Genomic DNA, 10836 nt, shown 5'->3' on the forward strand with positions numbered 1-10836 from the left:
GGGCTGCGGGTCCCCAGGCGGCGCCGACCCTCTTCCCGGAGGCGAGCCCGGGGCTCAGGTGCGGCTGGGGCCGCCGCGGGACACTGGGGACGGGAAGGGGCGTCTGGGCTGGGCACCGCTGCCGATCCCCCAAGTCTGGGGTGCCGGGTGCCCGGGCCGCGGGGCCCAGAGTGGGCGAGCGGAACTGGCCTCCGGTGGGGTAGGTGCGGCGCGCAAAACTTCTCCCCGGGCAGCGCCGGCTCCGCCGAGTTGCGGCCGACAACAAAAGCGCCAGCTTCCGCGGCCTGGCGGCGGGCGCGCGGCTGCGATGAGAATCTGGCGAGGGTGCGGGCAGCCGCCTCGCCTGCCTCCGCCTGGCACGGGCGCCGGCTGCGCCTCCCGCCGCGGGGAGAGCGGGGAGCGGGCCGAGGGAGAGCCGCTCGCTCGCTGGCGCGGGGCTTTGTGCGCGGAGCCTCTCCGGCTCCTGCGCAGGCCCGCGGACCCCCCGGGCCCGGGCCGCAGCTGTGGGTCGGGCGGCGGCCGGGTGGGCCTTCCCTGAAGTGCCTGCGGCCCCCTCCCCCTTTGTCCCGGCCTCGGGCTGTTTGCGGCTTCCAGGTTGACTTTTTAGGGGGTTGGCTCCTACTCTGCTAGGACGGTGTGCGCGGAGCATGCGCACTGGGGCCGTACGTGTGCGGAGTGGAAGGGGGGAGGTGGGTTGGCGGCTTCACAATGCCGCCCCACGTGCTGCGAGATTTAAAGAGAAATGAGCCAGCAGTCATCCCTGCTGTCCAACGCCCAGCGTGTGTCATTCTCAGTCCTGGCTGATCCCCCTCCTCCTCTTCCATCACTCCCGCCACCCCCCAACTCCTCTGACTATGAGCTCTTGGTCCTCGGGAGAAGCCAAAGGCTGGAATGAAGAAATCTATTTTTGAAGATAGATTTACTAAGAGTTTGAGGTGTTAGTTCAATCACTTCTCCGGCTTCATAAGGAAAAGGTTGTCAGGAGCTGTTACAGATTGTATAATTAGGTTTATTATTAGACCATGAGTTAGGAGGTTTGGACGAGTATTAAAGTTCTAGATGCCTGATGGGGGTGGAGTGGGGGGAGTGACTTGGATGTAGAACTTCTGAGAATACATACTACCCATCCGGAAGAATAGGAAAAACAATTAAGGAGGGAAGCACCTTTATTGCAGCTTGTGCTTGCAAACTCATCTTATTTTTGTTGTTTTGTTTGTTTTAGAGGAAGGAATTTCCGGTTTTGCTTCCCTAAGAATTCTTTTCATCAAAGTGGTTTTTATTACTGCGGAGTGATTAAGCAGTATTAAAGTACTAAGAAGTATTAAGGCAGTATTGAACGCTTACACTGGGGAGATAAACATTCTAAAAGATGTAACAGAAGTCAGTATTAAGAAAATGAGATGAAATTCGATCAGTAAACGTATTTAGCAGGAGCAGTATTTTAAAAATACCTTCCAGCTACTTGTCAAACATCTCTAGATTTTGATAGACACTTGATTCAGTTTTACTTCCTTTTTTTTTTTTTTTACCAAGACTGATCTCAAATAAAATTAAAATGCCTCTGAAAATTTCTGTAATAATAATGGTTGGCCTTCTGATAGAACACACTAAAATGTCCTTTAAGATTAGAAGAATGATTTTGTTTGTAATTTTTAAAGTCTTATTATAAAGTTAGATTAATGTGCCTTCTTGATTAGAAATGGTAGAACTAATCTTAAATTTTTGAAAATGTTGAAGTACTTTAGCATGCCCCAAATGTATAACATAATAAGGCAAGCCATTTTATTAGGTGAAATGTAAAAAATATTAAGTGTACTCAAAAGATGATAAGTACAACATAAAATAAAGGCCCTATTGTATTAGTGTTTGAGCTTTTTGGTTCTTCAGATGTGAGTGGTAAACTGTAATCTCTTGAAATCATTTAGAGAACTTTTGGAGCATTTAATAATAAGTGCTCTAAAGACCTTGAAGTGAATTTGACAGGCAAACCTGTAAGTCATTCCAGCTTCTAGAATTTCAAAAATGTACAACAATGGTCAACAGTGGCTACATTTATTGAGCCCTAGCCTGCCAGCCCTAGATTGTACTTCTTTTGCTTATGTGGAGATTGTAACTTTATAAAGAACCTGGATGCTTCCAGAGTTGTGAAAATGGCTCTTTGGTTTGCAGAGTTTCTCAGTCTTGACATTACAGGCATTTTGGACCAGGTTTCTTTGTGTAGGGGATGGTTAACAGTGTTCTTGGCCTTACCCACTAGATGCCAGTGGTACACATGCACTGTGACCACCAAAAGTGCCTGCTTTGCCAACCTCTTATGCGGGTTAAAAGCAGTCCAGGGGAAAACTCAGGGGTTTTAAGTAAGGTGTCTGGCTTAGTGAGAATGAGTATTAGTGAGTAATGGCTATAGTGAAGAAAGAAAGAACATGCAATTAGATGTTTTGTATTTTTCTTTGCCACTTATTGGAGTGACTTATTTCTTTGCAAATTGAATAGTTATTCCATTTTTGCATTAAGTGCTAAGAAATTTTGTGACACAAGGAGCAACTCTCCAAAAGTGATTAAAAGTGCAGAGAAAAAAGGTACAGTGATTAAAAATGTCTTTTCATAATTCTGACCTCAAATTGCTTTTGTGTGTTTTACCAGAAATAATTGTCATTTTTTAATGTAATTTCAGGGAGATTTTGGTATGTAGATTTATATGTGTAGAATTTACTGAGGATAACATTTGCCAAACATTGGACTGAGCATTTTGCCTATGTGTTAATACTGATTTCAAGTTCAGAATCTTTTGCTGTTAACGACTATTGTGAGATTCTTTTTTTGTTTTTTTTAACATTTTATTAGGGGATCATACAACTGTTATCCCAATCCATACACACATCAATTTATTGTGAGATTCTTAAGATGATCATACAAAGTCCATTTCAGCCATCGCCAGTGTAAGGCCATTATTCTGTAGAATCAGGGAAAATACCTTTGAATTTAATACCGTAAACTGAAAATAGTGCTTAATAAGGGTTTTGGTGTTGGCAGTTAACCCAGAGGCAAAAAATTTTGGATTAATTTAATTACACTTTTCCCCTATCCTAGGCTTAGTGGTGGTTATGCCTGAGGCTGTTAACCACAAGATAGTAGTTTAAAACCACCAGGAGAAAGACTAGATTTTCTACTCCTGTAGAGTTAATCTCAGAAATCCACAGGGTCACTTCTGCCTGTCCTATATGGTGGCTATGAGTAGGAATCCACTCAATGGCCATGAGTTTTTTGTTGTTTTTTTTTAAGTTATCAGTCTTGCTCCTTAAAGGTTTACAGTCTTAGAAACCCTGTGTGGGGTCGTTTCAGTTTGGAATCAGCTCACTCACTGGTGATTGATTTTGGGTTTAACCAAGAAGCATTTATGTGGAATAAAGGTTTTTGTTTTTTTTTAAAGGACATTTCAGAACACAGTTTTCATTAGTTAAGCTTTTGTAGGCATCTGTCATTCTGGAAGTAGTAGAATATATGCAATAAGAATAATGGAACTTTTGTTTGCTGTAGAAATCTTGATAATTGTGTATAAGCCAAGTTTTCCAGCACATTTTTAATGCAGTTTTCGTGGTAGGTGCGTCGACAGATCTTTGGGTCAGCTCATATTTGAGTATATACGGTAATCTGGAAAGTTCCAAAGCCTGCAACTCCCTGGCTATTCCTGTAAGCAGGTTACTGTAATGAATTGGGTATGTGTGTTGAGTGAATCAACTGGAGAGTCTTAAAAATAATGTGTTGATGGGGCCCAAGAAGCCAAAATTTACAGCAGCACTAAAGGCAATTGTGAAACTGGGGGTTCTAAGGTATACTATATAAAGGGTTCTAAGCTTTATTTTCTTTTTTTCCTGGTGGCCCCTCCTGCCAGCTATCCCTGTTTCTGGTTTTTGTGAGGGGCTGTTTTCCTTAGCAGCTGAAATGTATTAGTCATCGACTCAAAGAATATTCTTCTAGGATGAGTTAGGAAGATTTAATGCTTCCTATTGGTTATCTAGGAGACTTGGTGGCATAGTGGTTACCATCAGTTGGGCTGCTAACTGCAAGGTCAGCAGTTTGAAGCCAGTAGCCATTCCTTGAGAGAACAAAAAGATGGGGCTTTCTATTCCTCTAAAGAGTTACAGTCGGGAGGGAGGGGGATAAAAACAAGGAGCTGATACCAAGAGCTCAAGTAGAAAGAAAATGTTTTGAGAATGAAGATGGCAACAAATGCACAAATGTGCTTGAAACAATGTATGTATGTATGGATTGTGATAAGGGTTGTGTACGAGCCCCCGAAAAATGATTAAAAAAAAAGTTACTGTGAGTTTGGTTTGTTTTGGATCAGGTATTCTGTAATATATCAGCATTCTGACAAACAACCTGATTAACAACCTTAAACCTATGGAAATAATTTGCTAGCCAGGGACACACCCTAGTAGCGGCAGATTCTATTCATTGTTGTTGACCCACATATTCAGAAATTGAGACAGTCTAAAAGTAAATTTGCTTTGCACCAAACTTCTAGTTTGGCACTTTTTTGGATACATAGGCATCATTATACTGTTGCAGAAGCAATGTAGCAACTACTACATATTATACTGAATGTCTGACCAAACCATAAACCAAACTCAACTGCCACCAAGCCAAAGCCTACTCATAGCAACTTATAAGGCAGGGTAGAAAGCCCGGCTCTTTTCCTTCTGCAGAACGGGCTAGTGGTGTCGAACTGCTTATCTTGGTGGATCAAAAAGCCACCAGGGCTCCTTGAATGTCTGACAGGAAAGCACAAATTGAACATTTTCGTGAAGTGCATCTTATGTGTTATGTATAGAATCTAAAATTGTCTTACATTTTTAGTGATAACATTAATTAGAAAATATTTAAAGTTGTAGTTTCTATAATTTAAACCTTTAAAAATCATTTTATTGGGGGCTTAAACTTTTTGATAAAATAATGAAATTCAATTTTTTGTAAACATATCTTAATTTTCTATAAGTAAAATACCTTAGAATGAAACATACATATACTTTTGGTGTGGTGAATGACCTTTCTACATATATAATTGAATGTGTATTAAAATATTGGAGTAAACACTGATTGTAGTTACTTGTTTATTGATATATTGGTATATAGTGTTTATTTTTTAAAAGTAGCACCAAAGTATAGTTTTACTATATAGTTTCCTTATATACTCGAGTATAAGCTGACTTCAATATCTGTCGAGGCACCTAATTTTACCACAAAAACATCATTTAATGTGCTGAAAAAACTCTGCTTAAACTGAAGTATATAGGTATATCGTTAGATGCTTTGATTATTAATAGAGTGATATCTAATGTGGAAAACCTGATAATACTGTGGGGGGAGGGGGGGAGCCAAACCTTTTTGCTATCAAAATTGATTCCAACTCACAGTGACCCTACGGGACAGAATAGAACTGCTCCTGAGGATTTCCAAGTTTGTGATCTTGAGAGAAAGGAACCTTGGTGGCACAGTGGGCTCGCCTGGACTGCTAACTGGAGGCAACTCAAACCCACTAGCCACTCCTTTGGTGACAGATGAGGCTGATCCAGTCTCAGAAACCCTCTAGAGCAGTTTCCCTCTGCCCTACAAAGTCACTATGAATCAGAATGCGTTCTGACGGTGGATTTCATTTTTATAAAAGTTTCCTTCCACATTTTTCCCTCATGGAGCAGCTGGTGGGCTTGAACTCTACCTTTCAGTTAATCCGTGACTTCCACTGTCTTGTCTTTTGACTACCGTACACACTCGAGTATAAACCGACCAGAATATCAGCTGAGGCACCTAATTTTACCACAAAACTGCATAAAAATGTGCAGGAAAACTCGGCATATACACGAGTACATATGGTACTTCCTTTCCTCTACTGAAGCGGTACTGCTCTGTGAATTTCAATCCTAGGGTTCTTGGTCTGGGACACCTCTGTGTAGAATTGGAGAAGAGGGGTGGGTAGTGGTATGCTGATTTATGTTGTTATAGTCTGGCCCTGTCCTTGCAAAAAGCCTGCAAGCTATTAAATGTTCTTTTGTTTTAATGGGCTTGCTTCCATTTAACCACAGCAAAAAACAACACAGAAACTTAGCAAACCCTTTGCTGGGGAATCACTTCTGACTGATGGCAACCCTGAATGTCAGAGTAATACTGCCTCAGAGGGCTTCCAAGACTACAGTTTTATGGAAGTAGACTGCTATATATTTGTTCCCCAGGGAGTAGCTGGGGAGTTTGAACTGTCAACTTTTGCCATTTCCTTAATTACCTGTATTGAAATACATTTTTGTTAGAATTTAGAATGTTAGATGGACGTCCCGTGGCCTGTCTTGATGTCATCTTTCATTGATTCTTAGGAAATAAAATTTAGGTTAATTTTCAGAAAAGAAAACAAGTGTGTTTATGAAAACAGTCTGGCAAGACACAGAGTAGTTATATTGATTGATGATGGCATTTTAGGTGCAGAGAAGTACAACTAAGAAAATTAAACCTTTTTCCCAAATTTTGATAATGGACTTAAAATTAGTAGTATGAACAGAAAATGAAAGAGTAAAGAATTAAGTGCATTTCTAATAAATAAGATATTTAATTTAAAATACAGTGTTTTACTTTTTTTTTTTTCCTCTAGTGAAAGATAAGTTTCTACAAGTAAATCTGAAATCTTTATTAGTGCTGTTGCATTGATAGTCTGGCCCCCGAGAGAAACTACTGGAAATTATTTATTGCTGATGCTGGAAACATATACTTCTTTTTATGTAGTTTGTTTTAGAACCTTTGCAAGCAGTTTATTTGTGTAAGGGGAAGTGTTTTTCCTTTTATTTGTTTTATATTAATTTCAAATTAACTTAGAGAAAAAAGTGGCTTCTGCTCTTTTTGTTTTTTTGGCCTTTAGCCTTGTGTGTTTTTACTAGTTTAAAAACAAAACCGAAAACTCAGTTGCTGTCAAGTTGTTTCTGACTCCTGGTAAACTCTTGTGTCAAACTAGGACAACAGTGTTCAATAGAATTTTCAGTGGTTGATTTTTTTCTGGAAGTAAATTGTCAGGCCTTTCTTCCAAGCCACTCTGATTCCATCTCACAACAACCCTATATATCCAATCTTTGGGTTAGCAACTGGGGTCACCTAAACTTTGTACCACTCAGAGACTCCTCCATTTTGAAATCGCCAAACCCACAGCTTTTAAGTTGATTGGGACTCATGGTGAACCTATAGGCAAAAAAGAGTTGGGCTGAGATCCCTGCGTTCTGCAAGACTGACTACTCCTGCAAACTGTCTAGTCTTAGAAACACACAGGGGGTCGCTCTGAGTCAACATTGACTCCAGGGCAAGGCATTTTTTTTCTTTTGGTCATGTTCAGCATAACCCTTAATGGTCGTCTTTTAACTGTCATCTGTAAGTACTCAAGTCACTGTCATTTTGGACATGCAAAGCTATGTCAACTATATATTTTGTAGGTTGTTAATAAGTCTCAATTTTGATGCTCCATTCTTTTTCATGTAATTCAGCACTGATTATTTGTTTAGCATATAAAACCTGTATACAAATATTCCTAATAGCTTTATTAGTACATGCAAGCTGGAGAAACTTTAAATACCCTTCAACAAGCTTATGGTTAATACATGCCAAATAATTAGTAGCAAAAGGAACAAACTATGCACAGAACAACTTGAAATATCTTGGTGAATTATGTTGTTTAAAACATATCACAAAAAGTTGTATACTCTATTTGTAAAACATTCAAAGACAAAATGATAGAAATGGAGAGATTAGTGACTTCAGGGAATTGTGGCTGGAGCGCTGCAGCAGTGAAATAGTAGCATGAGAGGTTTGTGGTGATGGAAGGGTTTTTCTCTCTTGATTGTGTTTACACAAGTTTGCAAATAGATAACAATAGAGCTATGCATACACACGAGTGAATGGTGAAATCTGAGTAGGTGATGAAATACTCAATCTGCATTGATTGTTAACAGTGTCAGTGTATTGGATTGGATACTGTACTATAGTTATGTACATTAGCACGGGAGGAATGGGGCCAAGAGTATAGAAGATATCAAGGCACTTTTTTTGGTATTGTCCTATGGATCTTTATTTTAGAATAAAACATTTTTAAAAGGTTACCTGTAGCCAAAGCATTCTATCAAATTGTTGAGTAGAGAAATATTTTAAACATAGTTCAAACCAAGCAGCATAGTTAGCATATTAATACTCTCACAGAACAAACTGTATAGAGAGTTAAATTATAGAGAATTATGTATTTTGAGTTAGAAATGCCATCTTAATTAAAAAGAATAGTGCTCATTTAAGCTTCTTGTGTTGTCATTTGGAAAATGCAAGAAAAGGTTATTTACTGAGCTGGGGGCGGGGGGGCGGGCAACAAGGTAAATTTTTCTAACATGGTCCACAAAGATAATGCGGCTCTATGTCTTACTTTTGGTGAGTAGCGACTCAGGTCTAAAGCTTTTGAGTGGGGCATCAGAGGTGCAGCTATTGCTTTCACCAGTCAGGATGGAAGAAGAGTGATGAAAATTGAAGAGGCCTAGATACAATTAGTTTAAGCAATTAGTTCATCGTCTAATGCAGGCATCCTCAAACTATGGCCCGCGGGCCACATGCGGCCCTCCGAGGACATTTATCCAGCTTGCCCTGTGTTTTTGCCCTTTTTGTTTTTTTACTTCAAAATAAAATATGTGCAGTATACACGGGAATTTGTTCATAGTTTTTTTTTTTTTAAACTATAGTCCAGCCCACCAATGGGTCTGAGGGACAGTGAACTGGTCCCCTGTTTAAAAAGTTTGAGGACCTCTGGTAATGGATCACACAACTATCAGTCTCCACAACTCTGGGACCAGAACTGCATGGTGCCCAGCTTCTATTTCTAACTGCTCTGAAAGGGATCATATTAGAACACCCTGGATAGAGTGGGAGAAAATGTGTAACAAAATTCAAAATCATAAAAGAGACCCAGTTTCCTGGTCAGTTAGAGACTGGGGGAACCCCTGAGACTGTGGCTTTTAGTCATCCTTCAGGTGTGGAACTGGACCCACCTTATGGCTCAATTTTCTGTCAAACAATAAATGGGAACAGCAACCCACATTTGGCAAATACAAAGTTCAAAAGGTTAGGAAAGGAGAGGAAATGGGAACAGGAAACATGGGAGGAAGTGTGGAATAAGTGATGTTACAATGAGAGGATTGCCATGAATGAGATGAAGCAAAACGTGTATGAATTGTTGAATATAAAGTTGATGGTTTGTAAGCATTCATGTAATTTACAATAAAATAAAATTAGAAATCCATTTATTGTGAGACCTTATGCAGTTGATTGAGAAATGCTGGGTGTGGGTGTAAAAAAAGGTACCATATATACTCGTGTATAAGCTGAGTTTTTCAGCACGTTACTTTATTTTTATTATTTTTAGCACATTTTTAAATACAGTGTTTGTGGTAAAATTAGGTGCCTTGGCTGATATTCGGACTGGTTTATACTCGAGTATATACGGTAATTGATTTAGTATCTCTAGCTTTAGGTGCTACACTTTGTAGGGGTTAATGGACATTTAAGCAAAGCACTACTACAGTATAAGTGCATGTACAAATATTCAAGGAACACAGCATAGTACTGAGGAAGGAATGATTAATTATGGGGGGGGAGTCCAAGGAGCTGGAGGAAAGCTTCATAAGAAGACTATATTTAGTCACAGCAGAATCAAGATGTCACTTTTTTAAAGAGCATTAGGTTATATGGTTTTAAACAAATATTTGCATTTATCAGCTATACAGGAAACTAATTGAAAATACTTTGCATGACAAATGTAAAGTTGACACATTTAAAATAAAATGTTTTTGAGAGACAACTCTGTTGAAATTATAAATAATAAAAAAAATTCCCAGAAAATAGCCTTATGGATGACAGCAATTTATAATTATATTTATAAAAAGGACACGGACGCCTCCCACACACACACTTCATGGATGTGTAAATTTATTTAAAGGAGGCAAGGTGGCAGAAGGGAAAGGAAATCATTTGGCTACCCGCTACATTTGCTTTGTGATCCTAGGACCTTCCCTCTGTGCTTACTTACATTCAGTTCTTAAAGCAATCTTTGAGTTAAATATTAGAACCTTTGGAGATAAGGGAACTGAGATTTAGAGATTTTATTAATTTCTCCAAACCCTGATGAATATCGGCGGGAGCTGCTGGCAAAGATTGGCTCTGCCTGCTGATGAAAAGGGAACCTTTTACCATAGTGACCTGGGGCTCTAGTCAAAGTTGTAAACTTATTTGAAAAGTAGACAGTTTTAGGTATAATGTCAGAGAATTCCAGCACACCTTCTGTGTATTTGGTGTATTGTGTATCCCTATAAGTTTGTGTGCTTATAGGGATACCCAATGAGTAAGATGCTGTTTGTATCCCAGGAACTTGAAGTTTGTAGAAAACCGAAGTTCCACACCAAAGCTGCTTTCATGGTGTTCGCAAAAGCCCATTTCCACTCGTCTGGTTCATTGAGGGCTTTGAGAAAGGGGATGGTGGTGTGGTGTAAGGCCTGACTTTAAAAAGACTGTAAAATCTGATCATATGGAAATGGAAGAGTCTTTATGGCTGAGGGAGGACAATGAACAAGACAGAGAAAGCTTGCGCTGGAAATAGTTCAGTGTGGTTGGAATATATGATGAACTAATGAGGAAACAGTACTTGCAAAAGTTGAACACCGAAGGTGGAAGATCTTTAAAAAATGCTGGGCTGCAAAATTCTGTTTAAGGAGGGAAAAGAGGGGCAATGAATGTACAAATGTGCTTTACACAATTGATGTATGTATGGATTGT

General features: G+C 39.6%; 1 protein-coding gene across 1 annotated transcript in view; it reads left to right on the plus strand.

Annotated features, from left to right (window-relative positions):
* UBE2G1 (ubiquitin conjugating enzyme E2 G1) overlaps positions 1-10836 on the plus strand; it is a 107197-nt gene that overhangs the window by 616 nt on the left and 95745 nt on the right. The window lies entirely within an intron of this gene.

This window comes from Echinops telfairi, unplaced genomic scaffold (assembly GCF_000313985.2).
Source record: "Echinops telfairi isolate 266 unplaced genomic scaffold, ASM31398v2 ScPeMD7_2010;HRSCAF=2546, whole genome shotgun sequence".
Taxonomy (NCBI): domain Eukaryota; kingdom Metazoa; phylum Chordata; class Mammalia; order Afrosoricida; family Tenrecidae; genus Echinops; species Echinops telfairi.